Consider the following 20,404-nt stretch of genomic DNA (forward strand, 5'->3'; position numbering starts at 1 on the left):
TGAGTCCTGTATGATTGGCTACGGTAAGGATGAGTCCTTTATGATTGGCTACGGTAAGGATGAGTCCTGTATGATTGGCTACGGTAAGGATGAGTCCTGTATGATTGGCTACGGTAAGGATGAGTCCTGTATGATTGGCTACGGTAAGGATGAGTCCTGTATGATTGGCTACGGTAAGGATGAGTCCTGTATGATTGGTGACGGTAAGGATGAGTCCTGTATGATTGGCTACGGTAAGGATGAGTCCTGTATGATTGGCTACGGTAAGGATGAGTCCTGTATGATTGGCTACGGTAAGGATGAGTCCTGTATGATTGGTTACGGATTGTTACGGTAAGGATGAGTCCTGTATGATTGGTGACGGTAAGGATGAGTCCTGTATGATTGGTGACGGTAAGGACGAGTCCTGTATGATTGGCTACGGTAAGGATGAGTCCTGTATGATTGGCTACGGTAAGGATGAGTCCTTTATGATTGGCTACGGTAAGGATGAGTCCTGTATGATTGGCTACGGTAAGGATGAGTCCTGTATGATTGGCTACGGTAAGGATGAGTCCTGTATGATTGGCTACGGTAAGGATGAGTCCTGTATGATTGGCTACGGTAAGGATGAGTCCTGTATGATTGGTGACGGTAAGGATGAGTCCTGTATGATTGGTGACGGTAAGGATGAGTCCTGTATGATTGGCTACGGTAAGGATGAGTCCTTTATGATTGGCTACGGTAAGGATGAGTCCTTTATGATTGGCTACGGTAAGGATGAGTCCTTTATGATTGGCTACGGTAAGGATGAGTCCTTTATGATTGGCTACGGTAAGGATGAGTCCTTTATGATTGGCTACGGTAAGGATGAGTCCTTTATGATTGGCTACGGTAAGGATGAGTCCTGTATGATTGGCTACGGTAAGGATGAGTCCTGTATGATTGGCTACGGTAAGGATGAGTCCTGTATGATTGGTTACGGATTGTTACGGTAAGGATGAGTCCTGTATGATTGGTGACGGTAAGGATGAGTCCTGTATGATTGGTGACGGTAAGGACGAGTCCTGTATGATTGGCTACGGTAAGGATGAGTCCTGTATGATTGGCTACGGTAAGGATGAGTCCTTTATGATTGGCTACGGTAAGGATGAGTCCTGTATGATTGGCTACGGTAAGGATGAGTCCTGTATGATTGGCTACGGTAAGGATGAGTCCTGTATGATTGGCTACGGTAAGGATGAGTCCTGTATGATTGGCTACGGTAAGGATGAGTCCTGTATGATTGGTGACGGTAAGGATGAGTCCTGTATGATTGGTGACGGTAAGGATGAGTCCTGTATGATTGGCTACGGTAAGGATGAGTCCTTTATGATTGGCTACGGTAAGGATGAGTCCTTTATGATTGGCTACGGTAAGGATGAGTCCTTTATGATTGGCTACGGTAAGGATGAGTCCTTTATGATTGGCTACGGTAAGGATGAGTCCTTTATGATTGGCTACGGTAAGGATGAGTCCTTTATGATTGGCTACGGTAAGGATGAGTCCTTTATGATTGGCTACGGTAAGGATGAGTCCTTTATGATTGGCTACGGTAAGGATGAGTCCTTTATGATTGGTTACTTATTTTTTGAAGAAACATCCAAATGAAGGAGCTGAACAAGATGGCGGACTGAACACAACAGTGTAGATCACCTCAATATAAAAAGATGTATATTCAATATCAGTAAGTCAGACTAAATATTAGCATTTCACAAACTGGTGAAACACAAAATAAATCATAAGGCTAGAGAAATGTATCTACAAATGTTACGAAAACAAGCAACAGCCAAGCATGACGGAGAGTAAAACAGGGGAACCAATCAACATGGAGAGTAAAACAGGGGAACCAATCAACATGGAGAATAAAACAGGGGAACCAATCAACATGGAGAGTAAAACAGGGGAACCAATCTCATCATGGAGAGTAAAACAGGGGAACCAATCAACATGGAGAGTAAAACAGGGGAACCAATCAACATGGAGAGTAAAACAGGGGAACCAATCAACATGGAGAGTAAAACAGGGGAACCAATCATCATGGAGAGTAAAACAGGGGAACCGATCAACATGGAGAGAAAAACAGGGGAACCAATCAACATGGAGAGAAAAACAGGGGAACCAATCTCTACAGACACAGACGATTGAATCTTTTCACCAGCGGGAATGGTAAAGGCCGAAACCCATCTGTTAAAATCAATAAATGACAAACTGGGCAACATCCTTGAACTAGTCAGTGAGAATATAAAAGAGTTGAAGATCTCGATGAGAGACGGAAAAGCTGCGACCAGAAAGACACAAACAAGCATAAAGGAGCAGTCAATGAGATTGAAACCGAAGTTAACGAACTTAAAAATTAGAACATACAGTGCCTTGCGAAAGTATTCGGCCCCCTTGAACTTGGCGACCTTTTGCCACATTTCAGGCTTCAAACATAAAGATATAAAACTGTATTTTTTTGGTGAAGAATCAACAACAAGTGGGACACAATCATGAAGTGGAACGACATTTATTGGATATTTCAAACTTTTTTAACAAATCAAAAACTGAAAAATTGGGCGTGCAAAATTATTCAGCCCCCTTAAGTTAATACTTTGTAGCGCCACCTTTTGCTGCGATTACAGCTGTAAGTCACTTGGGGTATGTCTCTATCAGTTTTGCACATCGAGAGACTGACATTTTTTCCCATTCCTCCTTGCAAAACAGCTCGAGCTCAGTGAGGTTGGATGGAGAGCATTTGTGAACAGCAGTTTTCAGTTCTTTCCACAGATTCTCGATTGGATTCAGGTCTGGACTTTGACTTGGCCATTCTAACACCTGGATATGTTTATTTTTGAACCATTCCATTGTAGATGTTGCTTTATGTTTTGGATCATTGTCTTGTTGGAAGACAAATCTCCGTCCCAGTCTCAGGTCTTTTGCAGACTCCATCAGGTTTTCTTCCAGAATGGTCCTGTATTTGGCTCCATCCATCTTCCCATCAATTTTAACCATCTTCCCTGTCCCTGCTGAAGAAAAGCAGGCCCAAACCATGATGAGCTGTGTTGCTTTTACGCCAAACATAACGTTTTGCATTGTTGCCAAAAAGTTCAATTTTGGTTTCATCTGACCAGAGCACCTTCTTCCACATGTTTGGTGTGTCTCCCAGGTGGCTTGTGGCAAACTTTAAACTACACTTTTTATGGATATCTTTAAGAAATGGCTTTCTTCTTGCCACTCTTCCATAAAGGCCAGATTTGTGCAATATACGACTGATTGTTGTCCTATGGACAGAGTCTCCTACCTCAGCTGTAGATCTCTGCAGTTCATCCAGAGTGATCATGGGCCTCTTGGCTGCATCTGTGATCAGTCTTCTACTTGTATGAGCTGAAAGTTTAGAGGGACGGCCAGGTCTTGGTAGATTTGCAGTGGTCTGATACTCCTTCCATTTCAATATTATCGCTTGCACACTGCTCCTTGGGATGTTTAAAGCTTGGGAAATCTTTTTGTATCCAAATCCGGCTTTAAACTTCTTCACAACAGTATCTCGGACCTGCCTGGTGTGTTCCTTGTTCTTCATGATGCTCTCTGCGCTTTTAACGGACCTCTGAGACTATCACAGTGCAGGTGCATTTATACGGAGACTTGATTACACACAGGTGGATTGTATTTATCATCATTAGTCATTTAGGTCAACATTGGATCATTCAGAGATCCTCACTGAACTTCTGGAGAGAGTTTGCTGCACTGAAAGTAAAGGGGCTGAATAATTTTGCACGCCCAATTTTTCAGTTTTTGATTTGTTAAAAAAGTTTGAAATATCCAATAAATGTCGTTCCACTTCATGATTGTGTCCCACTTGTTGTTGATTCTTCACAAAATAATACAGTTTTATATCTTTATGTTTGAAGCCTGAAATGTGGCAAAAGGTCACAAAGTTCAAGGAGGCCGAATACTTTCGCAAGGCACTGTAGTTCTGAGAGAACCTAGATCCACGAGAGAGAATCTGGTACTTACAGGTATCCAAGAGAAAGAAGGAGAAGCTCCTGAATCTGTAGTTAGAGAGTTACAGTTAGAGAGTTACAGCGCTTCAGATCCCACGCCAAGCTATCGACAAAATCCAACTTGAACGTGTACACGGACTGAGAGGGCAGAGGTATGAACGCCCAATCGTTGCCTTCTTTAAAGATGAAATAATGGTTAAAAGCCTGGGTAAAGCCTGGGTAAAAGACCTGCTGGTATGAAAATAGACGACCAGTTCCTGAAGGAAATGACAGAACGCCACAAAGTTCTGTATCCAATCTTCAAGGAAAATAGATTGAAAGGGAAACGCGTAGCTCTCGTAGTCGATAAACTGTCTATTGACACCCAAATGTTCAGAGACACAAAGACTACTCCATGGCTATTCTACAAATTACAAAGTTCTCATAGAGTAGGCAAATAATGGAACACAATACTGTCCATGGTAGGGGTTGATTAATGGAACACCCAATACTATCCATGGTAGGGGTTGATTAATGGAACACCCAATACTATCCATGGTAGGGGTTGATTAATGGAACACCCAATACTGTCCATGGTAGGGGTTGATTAATGGAACACCCAATACTGTCCATGGTAGGGGTTGAATAATGGAACACCCAATACTGTCCATGGTAGGGGTTGATTAATGGAACACCCAATACTGTCCATGGTAGGGGTTGAATAATGGAACACCCAATACTGTCCATGGTAGGGGTTGAATAATGGAACACCCAATACTGTCCATGGTAGGGGTTGAATAATGGAACACCCAATACTGTCCATGGTATGGGTTGTAATAATACAAAAATATATATAGATATAAAAGCTATCTTGAAATATAACTCATTGGAACACAAAAGCACTAATTCAACATGGTGGAGATAAATGCACACCAGACAGAAGGCTTAGTATGTGTGGATGTGTTGAGATGGAAGGTGTGGTGTGTTTCCTGGTGTTTGGGAAAGTGTGACGTTAAGTGAGAAAGGAAATGGTTGCATATCCCAGAACCAATCTATGTCTGTGAGCAGGGGTTGGTGAGAGAGCTTTCAATGTTGTGCAGATGAGAGTTATATATTTTATGATGAATTATACATCTTATTTATGTATGTATTTATTTATTGTCCTATCATGGTGGAACTGCATTTTAAAATACAATTTATTTATTTATGGTCCTATCTTGATGGAACGATCCACAACCCTATACCCTAGACACCCACCTGAATGTCCCAGATACTAAAGAGAAGTCCCTGCTGTTAGCTGTCTGCATGCTGCTGTTAGCTGCCTGTATGCTGCTGTTAGCTGTCTGTATGCTGCTGTTAGCTGTCTGTATGCTGCTGTTAGCTGTCTGTATGCTGCTGTTAGCTGTCTGTATGCTGATGTTAGCTGTCTGTATGCTGCTGTTAGCTGTCTGTATGCTGCTGTTAGCTGTCTGTATGCTGCTGTTAGCTGTCTGTATGCTGATGTTAGCTGCCTGTATGCTGCTGTTAGCTGTCTGTATGCTGCTGTTAGCTGCTGTTAGCTGCCTGTATGCTGCTGTTAGCTGCCTGTATGCTGCTGTTAGCTGCTGTTAGCTGTCTGTATGCTGCTGTTAGCTGCTGTTAGCTGTCTGTATGCTGCTGTTAGCTGCCTGTATGCTGCTGTTAGCTGCTGTTAGCTGTCTGTATGCTGCTGTTAGCTGCCTGTATGCTGCTGTTAGCTGCTGTTAGCTGTCTGTATGCTGCTGTTAGCTGCTGTTAGCTGTCTGTATGCTGCTGTTAGCTGCCTGTATGCTGCTGTTAGCTGCTGTTAGCTGTCTGTATGCTGCTGTTAGCTGCTGTTAGCTGTCTGTATGCTGCTGTTAGCTGCTGTTAGCTGTCTGTATGCTGCTGTTAGCTGCCTGTATGCTGCTGTTAGCTGTCTGTATGCTGCTGTTAGCTGCCTGTATGCTGCTGTTAGCTGCCTGTATGCTGCTGTTAGCTGTCTGTATGCTGCTGTTAGCTGCCTGTATGCTGCTGTTAGCTGTCTGTATGCTGCTGTTAGCTGTCTGTATGCTGCTGTTAGCTGTCTGTATGCTGCTGTTAGCTGTCTGTATGCTGCTGTTAGCTGCCTGTATGCTGCTGTTAGCTGCCTGTATGCTGCTGTTAGCTGCCAGTATGCTGCTGTTAGCTGCCTGTATGCTGCTGTCTGTATGCTGCTCTTAGCTGTCTGTATGCTGATGTTAGCTGCTCTTAGCTGTCTGTATGCTGCTGTTAGCTGCTGTTAGCTGCCTGTATGCTGCTCTTAGCTGTCTGTATGCTGCTGTTAGCTGTCTGTATGCTGCTGTCTGTATGCTGCTCTTAGCTGTCTGTATGCTGATGTTAGCTGCTGTTAGCTGTCTGTATGCTGATGTTAGCTGCTGTTAGCTGTCTGTATGCTGCTGTTAGCTGTCTGTATGCTGCTGTTAGCTGCCTGTATGCTGCGGTTAGCTGCCTGTATGCTGCTGTTAGCTGCCTGCATGCTGCTGTTAGCTGTCTGTATGCTGATGTTAGCTGTCTGTATGCTGATGTTAGCTGTCTGTATGCTGCTGTTAGCTGTCTGTATGCTGCGGTTAGCTGCCTGTATGCTGCTGTTAGCTGCCTGTATGCTGCTGTTAGCTGCCTGTATGCTGCTGTTAGCTGCCTGTATGCTGCTGTTAGCTGCCTGTATGCTGCCAGTATGCTGCTGTTAGCTGTCTGTATGCTGCTGTTAGCTGCCTGTATGCTGCTGTTAGCTGTCTGCATGCAGCCAAAATGCGGTCCGAGACCTTCTAAAGCAGTACAGCTCTCTCAACATACTGAGCCTGCCTGGCAGGGTTGGTCCTGCAGAGCCAGAGCCCCCTGATGGGAGAGCCTTAATATACAAGGAAAATCTCAACGCTGCTAATGAGGACCTTGACGACCTCGTATCTAGCCAGTGGGGGGCCCCACCCAGGCAGTGACAGTGCCCCACCCAGGCAGTGACAGTGCTGGCACCCACCCAGGCAGTGACGGTGCTGGCACCCACCCAGGCAGTGACAGTGCTGGCACCCACCCAGGCAGTGACGGTGCCCCACCCAGGCAGTGACAGTGCTGGCACCCACCCAGGCAGTGACAGTGCCCCACCCAGGCAGTGACAGTGCTGGCACCCACCCAGGCAGTGGCAGTGCCCCACCCAGGCAGTGACAGTGCTGGCACCCACCCAGGCAGTGGCAGTGCTGGGGGGGCCCCCCACCCAGGCAGTGGCAGTGCTGGCAACACTGGCTGCAGTAACCCATGGGAGGGGGGGGGGGCACCCAGGCAGTGGCAGAGCTGGCAACACTGGCTGCAGTAACCCACGGGGAGGGGGTCACACTCAGACATTCAGAGAGGGGGCAAATTATTGTGGCCCCGGTGGCACAAAATAATCAAAAGGTCTGACTGCACAGAGATGCTTGGGAATATGGGGCGACAGGTAGCCTAGTGGTAAGAACGTTGGACTAGTTTAACTGAAAGGTTGCTAGATCGAATCCCCGAGCTGACGAGGTAAAAATCTATCCCTGAACAAGGCCGATAATAAACCCACTGTTCGTAGGCTGTCATTGAAAATAAGGATTTGTTCTTAACTGACTTAGTTAAATAATAATATGGTCACAACTGGGGGAACATGTGTGGGTGTTTCAGGGGAAGGGGGTGGATCTGACCTCCATTACCACGTGACAATGGTTCATCAAATCCCCACATTCCTGCCCATTTCTTTTGTAGCTCAGTCTTGCAGGCCGTCTCGGTCTCATACAGCTGCAACTGTATTTCGCATTTATAAAGCAAGACCTTTCTTGAGTTGGGCTCTGAGATGGCGCAACTGTTGAGCATCTGGTTGTTTGTGGGGGGGGGAAAGGGGTTGAGTGTGTAATGTGTGTGTGTGTGTGTGTGTGTGTGTGTCCCACAACTTTTGCGAGGGAGTAAAATATGTTAGGGACAATATAGGATGAATCACAATAATTGTTTGCTAAAAGATCATTTTTTTTGTAATAGCGAGACTGATGAGATGTACAAATCCTTTGCATAAACTGCCTAGATTACTGCAAATATGAATAGCTAATTATGGAAGATAAGATAAATAGGATTTAAAAATTGTTAATAGCTATTTATAATACAAGTCGAGGTGAGGGCGAAATGCATTTGGCGGTTGATCTGCTTCTGTTCTGTGGGTGGCACTGTGCTGTTTTCAAAGGATGGTGTCCCGGTCTCTCCGGGGCCATGGGATCGGGGGGGTCGGGGGTTCGTCTGCCAGTCATTGGGATGACAACCCAACTCTGGATGAGGAAGGGTTTTAAGTGGGTGGAATAGTGAGGACCAATTGGAGGTTTACTTTTAGTAGCAATGCAAAGGTCATAGTACAGTTAAATAGACACTCGATCATCATGTTACTTTTTAATGGTACGTTTACAAACATATATATTATGATAAATACAATTATAAGTTGTCTCATTATGGTAATTGGTGAAATAAGTATAGCCAGTTTTAATTGTAATGGCTTAGCAGATAAAAAGAAACGATTATCAGTATTTACCAGGCTATAAGAGAAGGAATATAATATCTATTGTTTACAGGAATCTCAGTCAACAATTTTAGATGGAGTTTTGTGGAAAAAGGACTTTGGGGGCCAAATATATTTCTCCAATGGGCAAAGTGAGTGATGAAATTAATAAACAGTTTGCACATATTAATCTTTTATTTTTATTGGCCAGTCTGAGATATTATTTTTTTCTTTGCAAAACTGCCTAGAAGGCCAGCATCCCGGAGTCGCCTCTTCACTGTTGACGTTGAGACTGATGTGTTGCAGGTACTATTTAATGAAGCTGCCAGTTGAGGACTTGACGTTGAGACTGATGTGTTGCAGGTACTATTTAATGAAGCTGCCAGTTGAGGACTTGTGAGGCGTCTGTTTCTCAAACTAGACACTCTAATGTACTTGTCCTCTTGCTCAGTTGTGCACAGGGGACACCCACTCCTCTTTCTATTCTGGTTCGAGACGGTGTACGCTGTTCTCTGAAGGGAGGAGTGCACACACAGCTTCGTACGAGATCTAGAGTTTCTTGGCAATTTCTCGCATGGAATATCAATTCGACTTTATCCGACGTAACATAGGTACAGCACATCCCCTTATTGTATGGGACACTTTTAAATGTGCCTTTAGAGGCCATGTAATTCAGTATTCATTTATAAAACAAAAGCGATTTAGGTCAAAAGAGTCCATCTTAACAAAGGAAATGGAAGGACTAACAGAACAGACAGGTGGCAATAAAAACCACCATAGAGGCACAGAATAACTTAGAGGAAAAACTAAATGAATTGGAGGAACTTATTCTAGAAAGATCCAGTGTAATATAGTATAAAAATAAAGCTGGATGGAATATGGGGGAAAATGACCCAAATATATTTTTCAATCTTCAACATAGAAATGCAACAAATTTGTATCTCTTTTTTTTCTCTTTAATTTACAATCTGTAGAAACGATGAGAATAGAAATGTTCAGTACTTTTGTGAATCATCACAGCACAGTTCAAATAGAAATCCAAAATAGATGGTGTTTTGAGAGATAGATGGGAGGGGTAGAATGGAGATGAAGGGTGGGACTCGATGGTGTTGAGAGATAGATGGGAGGGGTTGAATGGAGATGAAGGGACTGGATGGTGTTGAGAGATAGATGGGAGGGGTTGAATGGAGATGAAGGGTGGGACTGGATGGTGTTGAGAGATAGATGGGAGGGGTTGAATGGAGATGAAGGGTGGGACTCGATGGTGTTGAGAGATAGATGGGAGGGGTTGAATGGAGATGAAGGGACTGGATGGTGTTGAGAGATAGATGGGAGGGGTTGAATGGAGATGAAGGGTGGGACTGGATGGTGTTGAGAGATAGATGGGAGGGGTTGAATGGAGATGAAGGGTGGGACTGGATGGTGTTGAGAGATAGATGGGAGGGGTTGAATGGAGCTGAAGGGTGGGACTGGATGGTGTTGAGAGATAGATGGGAGGGGTTGAATGGAGATGAAGGGTGGGACTGGATGGTGTTGAGAGATAGATGGGAGGGGTTGAATGGAGATGAAGGGTGGGACTGGATGGTGTTGAGAGATAGACTGGAGGGGTTGAATGGAGATGAAGGGTGGGACTGGATGGTGTTGAGAGATAGATGGGAGGGGTTGAATGGAGATGAAGGGTGGGACTCGATGGTGTTGAGAGATAGATGGGAGGGGTTGAATGGAGATGAAGGGTGGGACTGGATGGTGTTGAGAGATAGACTGGAGGGGTTGAATGGAGATGAAGGGTGGGACTGGATGGTGTTGAGAGATAGATGGGAGGGGTTGAATGGAGATGAAGGGTGGGACTCGATGGTGTTGAGAGATAGATGGGAGGGGTTGAATGGAGATGAAGGGTGGGACTGGATGGTGTTGAGAGATAGATGGGAGGGGTTGAATGGAGATGAAGGGACTCGATGGTGTTGAGAGATAGATGGGAGGGGTAGAATGGAGATGAAGGGACTGGATGGTGCTGAGAGATAGATGGGAGGGGTTGAATGGAGATGAAGGGTGGGACTCGATGGTGTTGAGAGATAGATTGGAGGGGTTGAATGGAGATGAAGGGTGGGACTGGATGGTGTTGAGAGATAGATGGGAGGGGTTGAATGGAGATGAAGGGTGGGACTCGATGGTGTTGAGAGATAGACTGGAGGGGTTGAATGGAGATGAAGGGTGGGACTGGATGGTGTTGAGAGATAGATGGGAGGGGTTGAATGGAGATGAAGGGTGGGACTCGATGGTGTTGAGAGATAGATGGGAGGGGTTGAATGGAGATGAAGGGTGGGACTGGATGGTGTTGAGAGATAGATGGGAGGGGTTGAATGGAGATGAAGGGACTCGATGGTGTTGAGAGATAGATGGGAGGGGTAGAATGGAGATGAAGGGACTGGATGGTGCTGAGAGATAGATGGGAGGGGTTGAATGGAGATGAAGGGTGGGACTCGATGGTGTTGAGAGATAGATTGGAGGGGTTGAATGGAGATGAAGGGTGGGACTGGATGGTGTTGAGAGATAGATGGGAGGGGTTGAATGGAGATGAAGGGTGGGACTCGATGGTGTTGAGAGATAGATGGGAGGGGTTGAATGGAGATGAAGGGCCTGGATGGTGTTGAGAGATAGATGGGAGGGGTTGAATGGAGATGAAGGGTGGGACTGGATGGTGTTGAGAGATAGATGGGAGGGGTTGAATGGAGATGAAGGGTGGGACTGGATGGTGTTGAGAGATAGACTGGAGGGGTTGAATGGAGATGAAGGGTGGGACTGGATGGTGTTGAGAGATAGATGGGAGGGGTTGAATGGAGATGAAGGGTGGGACTCGATGGTGTTGAGAGATAGATGGGAGGGGTTGAATGGAGATGAAGGGTGGGACTGGATGGTGTTGAGAGATAGACTGGAGGGGTTGAATGGAGATGAAGGGTGGGACTGGATGGTGTTGAGAGATAGATGGGAGGGGTTGAATGGAGATGAAGGGTGGGACTCGATGGTGTTGAGAGATAGATGGGAGGGGTTGAATGGAGATGAAGGGTGGGACTGGATGGTGTTGAGAGATAGATGGGAGGGGTTGAATGGAGATGAAGGGACTGGATGGTGTTGAGAGATAGATGGGAGGGGTTGAATGGAGATGAAGGGTGGGACTGGATGGTGTTGAGAGATAGATGGGAGGGGTTGAATGGAGATGAAGGGTGGGACTCGATGGTGTTGAGAGATAGATGGGAGGGGTTGAATGGAGATGAAGGGCCTGGATGGTGTTGAGAGATAGATGGGAGGGGTTGAATGGAGATGAAGGGTGGGACTGGATGGTGTTGAGAGATAGATGGGAGGGGTTGAATGGAGATGAAGGGACTGGATGGTGTTGAGAGATAGATGGGAGGGGTTGAATGGAGATGAAGGGCCTGGATGGTGTTGAGAGATAGATGGGAGGGGTTGAATGGAGATGAAGGGACTGGATGGTGTTGAGAGATAGATGGGAGGGGTTGAATGGAGCTGAAGGGTGGGACTGGATGGTGTTGAGAGATAGATGGGAGGGGTTGAATGGAGATGAAGGGACTGGATGGTGTTGAGAGATAGATGGGAGGGGTTGAATGGAGATGAAGGGTGGGACTGGATGGTGTTGAGAGATAGATGGGAGGGGTTGAATGGAGATGAAGGGACTGGATGGTGTTGAGAGATAGATGGGAGGGGGTTGAATGGAGATGAAGGGACTGGATGGTGTTGAGAGATAGATGGGAGGGGTAGAATGGAGATGAAGGGTGGGACTGGATGGTGTTGAGAGATAGATGGGAGGGGTTGAATGGAGCTGAAGGGACTGGATGGTGTTGAGAGATAGATGGGAGGGGTTGAATGGAGATGAAGGGTGGGACTGGATGGTGTTGAGAGATAGATGGGAGGGGTAGAATGGAGATGAAGGGTGGGACTGGATGGTGTTGAGAGATAGATGGGAGGGGTAGAATGGAGATGAAGGGTGGGACTGGATGGTGTTGAGAGATAGATGGGAGGGGTTGAATGGAGATGAAGGGACTGGATGGTGTTGAGAGATAGATGGGAGGGGTTGAATGGAGCTGAAGGGTGGGACTGGATGGTGTTGAGAGATAGATGGGAGGGGTTGAATGGAGATGAAGGGACTGGATGGTGTTGAGAGATAGATGGGAGGGGTTGAATGGAGATGAAGGGTGGGACTGGATGGTGTTGAGAGATAGATGGGAGGGGTTGAATGGAGATGAAGGGACTGGATGGTGTTGAGAGATAGATGGGAGGGGTTGAATGGAGATGAAGGGACTGGATGGTGTTGAGAGATAGATGGGAGGGGTAGAATGGAGATGAAGGGTGGGACTGGATGGTGTTGAGAGATAGATGGGAGGGGTTGAATGGAGCTGAAGGGACTGGATGGTGTTGAGAGATAGATGGGAGGGGTTGAATGGAGATGAAGGGTGGGACTGGATGGTGTTGAGAGATAGATGGGAGGGGTAGAATGGAGATGAAGGGTGGGACTGGATGGTGTTGAGAGATAGATGGGAGGGGTAGAATGGAGATGAAGGGTGGGACTGGATGGTGTTGAGATATAGATGGGAGGGGTTGAATGGAGATGAAGGGTGGGACTCGATGGTGTTGAGAGATAGATGGGAGGGGTTGAATGGAGATGAAGGGTGGGACTGGATGGTGTTGAGAGATAGACTGGAGGGGTTGAATGGAGATGAAGGGTGGGACTGGATGGTGTTGAGAGATAGATGGGAGGGGTTGAATGGAGATGAAGGGTGGGACTGGATGGTGTTGAGAGATAGATGGGAGGGGTTGAATGGAGATGAAGGGACTCGATGGTGTTGAGAGATAGATGGGAGGGGTAGAATGGAGATGAAGGGACTGGATGGTGCTGAGAGATAGATGGGAGGGGTTGAATGGAGATGAAGGGTGGGACTCGATGGTGTTGAGAGATAGATTGGAGGGGTTGAATGGAGATGAAGGGTGGGACTGGATGGTGTTGAGAGATAGATGGGAGGGGTTGAATGGAGATGAAGGGACTGGATGGTGTTGAGAGATAGATGGGAGGGGTTGAATGGAGATGAAGGGACTGGATGGTGTTGAGAGATAGATGGGAGGGGTAGAATGGAGATGAAGGGTGGGACTGGATGGTGTTGAGAGATAGATGGGAGGGGTTGAATGGAGCTGAAGGGACTGGATGGTGTTGAGAGATAGATGGGAGGGGTTGAATGGAGATGAAGGGTGGGACTGGATGGTGTTGAGAGATAGATGGGAGGGGTAGAATGGAGATGAAGGGTGGGACTGGATGGTGTTGAGAGATAGATGGGAGGGGTAGAATGGAGATGAAGGGTGGGACTGGATGGTGTTGAGAGATAGATGGGAGGGGTTGAATGGAGATGAAGGGACTGGATGGTGTTGAGAGATAGATGGGAGGGGTTGAATGGAGCTGAAGGGTGGGACTGGATGGTGTTGAGAGATAGATGGGAGGGGTTGAATGGAGATGAAGGGACTGGATGGTGTTGAGAGATAGATGGGAGGGGTTGAATGGAGATGAAGGGTGGGACTGGATGGTGTTGAGAGATAGATGGGAGGGGTTGAATGGAGATGAAGGGACTGGATGGTGTTGAGAGATAGATGGGAGGGGTTGAATGGAGATGAAGGGACTGGATGGTGTTGAGAGATAGATGGGAGGGGTAGAATGGAGATGAAGGGTGGGACTGGATGGTGTTGAGAGATAGATGGGAGGGGTTGAATGGAGCTGAAGGGACTGGATGGTGTTGAGAGATAGATGGGAGGGGTTGAATGGAGATGAAGGGTGGGACTGGATGGTGTTGAGAGATAGATGGGAGGGGTAGAATGGAGATGAAGGGTGGGACTGGATGGTGTTGAGAGATAGATGGGAGGGGTAGAATGGAGATGAAGGGTGGGACTGGATGGTGTTGAGATATAGATGGGAGGGGTTGAATGGAGATGAAGGGTGGGACTCGATGGTGTTGAGAGATAGATGGGAGGGGTTGAATGGAGATGAAGGGTGGGACTGGATGGTGTTGAGAGATAGACTGGAGGGGTTGAATGGAGATGAAGGGTGGGACTGGATGGTGTTGAGAGATAGATGGGAGGGGTTGAATGGAGATGAAGGGTGGGACTCGATGGTGTTGAGAGATAGATGGGAGGGGTTGAATGGAGATGAAGGGTGGGACTGGATGGTGTTGAGAGATAGATGGGAGGGGTTGAATGGAGATGAAGGGACTCGATGGTGTTGAGAGATAGATGGGAGGGGTAGAATGGAGATGAAGGGACTGGATGGTGCTGAGAGATAGATGGGAGGGGTTGAATGGAGATGAAGGGTGGGACTCGATGGTGTTGAGAGATAGATTGGAGGGGTTGAATGGAGATGAAGGGTGGGACTGGATGGTGTTGAGAGATAGATGGGAGGGGTTGAATGGAGATGAAGGGTGGGACTCGATGGTGTTGAGAGATAGACTGGAGGGGTTGAATGGAGATGAAGGGTGGGACTGGATGGTGTTGAGAGATAGATGGGAGGGGTTGAATGGAGATGAAGGGTGGGACTCGATGGTGTTGAGAGATAGATGGGAGGGGTTGAATGGAGATGAAGGGTGGGACTGGATGGTGTTGAGAGATAGATGGGAGGGGTTGAATGGAGATGAAGGGACTCGATGGTGTTGAGAGATAGATGGGAGGGGTAGAATGGAGATGAAGGGACTGGATGGTGCTGAGAGATAGATGGGAGGGGTTGAATGGAGATGAAGGGTGGGACTCGATGGTGTTGAGAGATAGATTGGAGGGGTTGAATGGAGATGAAGGGTGGGACTGGATGGTGTTGAGAGATAGATGGGAGGGGTTGAATGGAGATGAAGGGTGGGACTCGATGGTGTTGAGAGATAGATGGGAGGGGTTGAATGGAGATGAAGGGCCTGGATGGTGTTGAGAGATAGATGGGAGGGGTTGAATGGAGATGAAGGGTGGGACTGGATGGTGTTGAGAGATAGATGGGAGGGGTTGAATGGAGATGAAGGGTGGGACTGGATGGTGTTGAGAGATAGACTGGAGGGGTTGAATGGAGATGAAGGGTGGGACTGGATGGTGTTGAGAGATAGATGGGAGGGGTTGAATGGAGATGAAGGGTGGGACTCGATGGTGTTGAGAGATAGATGGGAGGGGTTGAATGGAGATGAAGGGTGGGACTGGATGGTGTTGAGAGATAGACTGGAGGGGTTGAATGGAGATGAAGGGTGGGACTGGATGGTGTTGAGAGATAGATGGGAGGGGTTGAATGGAGATGAAGGGTGGGACTCGATGGTGTTGAGAGATAGATGGGAGGGGTTGAATGGAGATGAAGGGTGGGACTGGATGGTGTTGAGAGATAGATGGGAGGGGTTGAATGGAGATGAAGGGACTGGATGGTGTTGAGAGATAGATGGGAGGGGTTGAATGGAGATGAAGGGTGGGACTGGATGGTGTTGAGAGATAGATGGGAGGGGTTGAATGGAGATGAAGGGTGGGACTCGATGGTGTTGAGAGATAGATGGGAGGGGTTGAATGGAGATGAAGGGCCTGGATGGTGTTGAGAGATAGATGGGAGGGGTTGAATGGAGATGAAGGGTGGGACTGGATGGTGTTGAGAGATAGATGGGAGGGGTTGAATGGAGATGAAGGGACTGGATGGTGTTGAGAGATAGATGGGAGGGGTTGAATGGAGATGAAGGGCCTGGATGGTGTTGAGAGATAGATGGGAGGGGTTGAATGGAGATGAAGGGACTGGATGGTGTTGAGAGATAGATGGGAGGGGTTGAATGGAGCTGAAGGGTGGGACTGGATGGTGTTGAGAGATAGATGGGAGGGGTTGAATGGAGATGAAGGGACTGGATGGTGTTGAGAGATAGATGGGAGGGGTTGAATGGAGATGAAGGGTGGGACTGGATGGTGTTGAGAGATAGATGGGAGGGGTTGAATGGAGATGAAGGGACTGGATGGTGTTGAGAGATAGATGGGAGGGGTTGAATGGAGATGAAGGGACTGGATGGTGTTGAGAGATAGATGGGAGGGGTAGAATGGAGATGAAGGGTGGGACTGGATGGTGTTGAGAGATAGATGGGAGGGGTTGAATGGAGCTGAAGGGACTGGATGGTGTTGAGAGATAGATGGGAGGGGTTGAATGGAGATGAAGGGTGGGACTGGATGGTGTTGAGAGATAGATGGGAGGGGTAGAATGGAGATGAAGGGTGGGACTGGATGGTGTTGAGAGATAGATGGGAGGGGTAGAATGGAGATGAAGGGTGGGACTGGATGGTGTTGAGAGATAGATGGGAGGGGTTGAATGGAGATGAAGGGACTGGATGGTGTTGAGAGATAGATGGGAGGGGTTGAATGGAGCTGAAGGGTGGGACTGGATGGTGTTGAGAGATAGATGGGAGGGGTTGAATGGAGATGAAGGGACTGGATGGTGTTGAGAGATAGATGGGAGGGGTTGAATGGAGATGAAGGGTGGGACTGGATGGTGTTGAGAGATAGATGGGAGGGGTTGAATGGAGATGAAGGGACTGGATGGTGTTGAGAGATAGATGGGAGGGGTTGAATGGAGATGAAGGGACTGGATGGTGTTGAGAGATAGATGGGAGGGGTAGAATGGAGATGAAGGGTGGGACTGGATGGTGTTGAGAGATAGATGGGAGGGGTTGAATGGAGCTGAAGGGACTGGATGGTGTTGAGAGATAGATGGGAGGGGTTGAATGGAGATGAAGGGTGGGACTGGATGGTGTTGAGAGATAGATGGGAGGGGTAGAATGGAGATGAAGGGTGGGACTGGATGGTGTTGAGAGATAGATGGGAGGGGTAGAATGGAGATGAAGGGTGGGACTGGATGGTGTTGAGATATAGATGGGAGGGGTTGAATGGAGATGAAGGGACTGGATGGTGTTAAGAGATAGATGGGAGGGGTAGAATGGAGCTGAAGGATGGGACTGGATGGTGTTCAGAGATAGATGGGAGGGGTTGAATGGAGATGAAGGGTGGGACTGGATGGTGTTGAGAGATAGATGGGAGGGGTTGAATGGAGATGAAGGATGGGACTGGATGGTGTTGAGAGATAGATGGGAGGGGTAGAATGGAGATGAAGGGTGGGACTGGATGGTGTTGAGAGATAGATGGGAGGGGTAGAATGGAGCTGAAGGGTGGGACTGGATGGTGTTGAGAGAGACTGGAGGGGTTGAATGGAGATGAAGGGACTGGATGGTGTTGAGAGATAGACGGGAGGGGTAGAATGGAGCTGAAGGGACTGGATGGTGTTGAGAGATAGATGGGAGGGGTTGAATGGAGATGAAGGGACTGGATGGTGTTGAGAGATAGACTGGAGGGGTTGAATGGAGATGAAGGGTGGGACTGGATGGTGTTGAGAGATAGACAGGAGGGGTAGAATGGAGATGAAGGGACTGGATGGTGTTGAGAGATAGACTGGAGGGGTAGAATGGAGCTGAAGGGTGGGACTAATAACGAGATAACCAGTGTAAAACATAAAAATAAAATGTGTATAAGTATGGTACAGTTGAAGTCGGAAGTTTACATATGCAAAATACATTCCACAATTCCTGACATTTAATCCCAGTAAAAATTCCCTGTTTTAGGTCCGTTAGGATCAGCACTTTATTTTAAGAATGTGAAATGTCAGAATAATAGTAGAGAGAATTATTTATTTCAGCTTTTATTTCTTTCATCTCATTCCTAGTGGGTCAGAAGTTTACATACACTCAATTAATATTTGGTAGCATTGCCTTTTAAATTGTTTAACTTGGGTCAAACATGTCGGGAAGCCTTCCACAAGCTTCCCACAATAAGTTGGGTGAATTTTGGCCCATTCCTCCTGACGGAGCTGGTGTAACTGAGTCAGGTTTGTAGGCCTCCTTGCCTCGCACACGCTATTTCAGTTATGCCCACAAATTTTCTATGGGATTGAGGTCAGGGCTTTGTGATGGCCACTCCCATACCTCGACTTTGTTGTCCTTAAGACATTTTGCCACAGCTTTGGAAGTTTGCTTGGGGTCATTGTCCATTTGGAAGACCCATTTGTGACCAAGCTTTAACTTCCTGACTGATGTCTTGAGATGTTGCTTCAAAATATCCACATACTTTTCTTTCCTCGTGATGTCATCTACTTGGTGAAGTGATCCAGTCCCTTCTGCAGCAAAGCACCCCCACAACATGATGCTGCCACCCCCGTGCTTCACGGTTGGGATGGTGTTCTTCAGCTTGCAAGCCTCCCCCTTTTTTCCTCCAAACATAACGATGGTCATTATGGCCAAATAGTTCTATTTTGGTTTCATCAGACCAGAGGACATTTCTCCAAAAAGTACGATCCCCATGTGCAGTTGCAAACCGTAGTCTGGCTTTTTTATTTAGGTTTTGTAGCAGTGTCTTTTTCCTTGCTGAGCGACCTTTCAGGTTATGTCGATATAGGACTCGTTTTACTGTGGATATAGATACTTTTGTACCTGTTTCCTCCAGCATCTTCACAAGGTCCTTTGCTGTTGTTCTGGGATTGATTTGCACTTTTCGCACCAAAGTACGTTCATCTCTAGGAGACAGAATGTGTCTCCTTCCTGAGCGGTATGATGGCTGCGTGGTCCCATGGTGTTTATACTTGCATACTATTGTTTGTACAGATGAACGTGGTACCTTCAGGTGTTTGGAAATTGCTCCCTAGGATGAACCAGACTTGTGGAGGTCCACAAGGTCTTGGCTGATTTCTTTAGATTTTCCCATGATGTCAAGCAAAGAGGCACTGAGTTTGAAGGTAGGCCTTGAAATACATCCACAGGTACACCTCCAATTGGCTCAAATTATGTCAATTAGCCTATCAGAAGCTTCTTAAGCCATAACATAATTTACTGTAATTTTCCAAGCTGTTTAAAGGCACAGTCAACTTAGTGTATGTAAACTTCTGACCCATTTGAATTGTGGTACAGTGAATTATAAGTGAAATAATCTGTAAACAATTGTTGGAAAAATGACTTTGTGTCATGCACAAAGTAGATGTCCTAACCGACTTGCCAAAACTACAGTTTGTTAACAAGAAATTTGTGTAGTGGTTGAAAAACGAGTTTTAATGACTCCAACCTAAGTGTATGTAAACTTCCTACTTCAACTGTATATAACATTCCATTGATTACTGTAGAAGCTGGAAGTAGAAGTCTATATATTTACTCCAAAAATGTATGGAGGATTTGAAATGATGCAGACAATTACGTTGATGGAAGCAACAGTCTATCTGCAAAATATTAAAGCTGATCCACCCCCTAGAAAAAAAGGGATGAGTCTTGTTTGATTGGCTACGGTAAGGATGAGTCTTGTTTGATTGGCTACGGTAAGGATGAGTCCTGTATGATTGGCTACGGTAAGGATGAGTCCTGTATGATTGGCTACGGTAAGGATGAGTCCTGTATGATTGGCTACGGTAAGGATGAGTCCTGTATGATTGGCTACGGTAAGGATGAGTCCTGTATGATTGGCGACGGTAAGGATGAGTCCTGTATGATTGGCGACGGTAAGGATGAGTCCTGTATGATTGGCGACGGTAAGGATGAGTACTGTATGATTGGCGACGGTAAGGATGAGTACTGTATGATTGGCGACGGTAAGGATGAGTCCTGTATGATTGGCGACGGTAAGGATGAGTCCTGTATGATTGGCTACGGTAAGGATGAGTCCTGTATGATTGGTTACGGTAAGGATGAGTCCTGTATGATTGGCTACGGTAAGGATGAGTCCTGTATGATTGGCTACGGTAAGGATGAGTCCTGTATGATTGGTTATGGTAAGGATGAGTTCTGTATGATTGGCTACAGTAAGGATGAGTCCTGTATGA

General features: G+C 46.8%; 1 protein-coding gene across 5 annotated transcripts in view; it reads left to right on the forward strand.

The window, feature by feature from the left end:
- The window catches only part of LOC109885904 (T-lymphoma invasion and metastasis-inducing protein 1), a 202,976-nt gene that overhangs the window by 126,020 nt on the left and 56,552 nt on the right, over positions 1 to 20,404 (forward strand). The window lies entirely within an intron of this gene.

Source organism: Oncorhynchus kisutch, linkage group LG15, assembly GCF_002021735.2.
Source record: "Oncorhynchus kisutch isolate 150728-3 linkage group LG15, Okis_V2, whole genome shotgun sequence".
Taxonomy (NCBI): domain Eukaryota; kingdom Metazoa; phylum Chordata; class Actinopteri; order Salmoniformes; family Salmonidae; genus Oncorhynchus; species Oncorhynchus kisutch.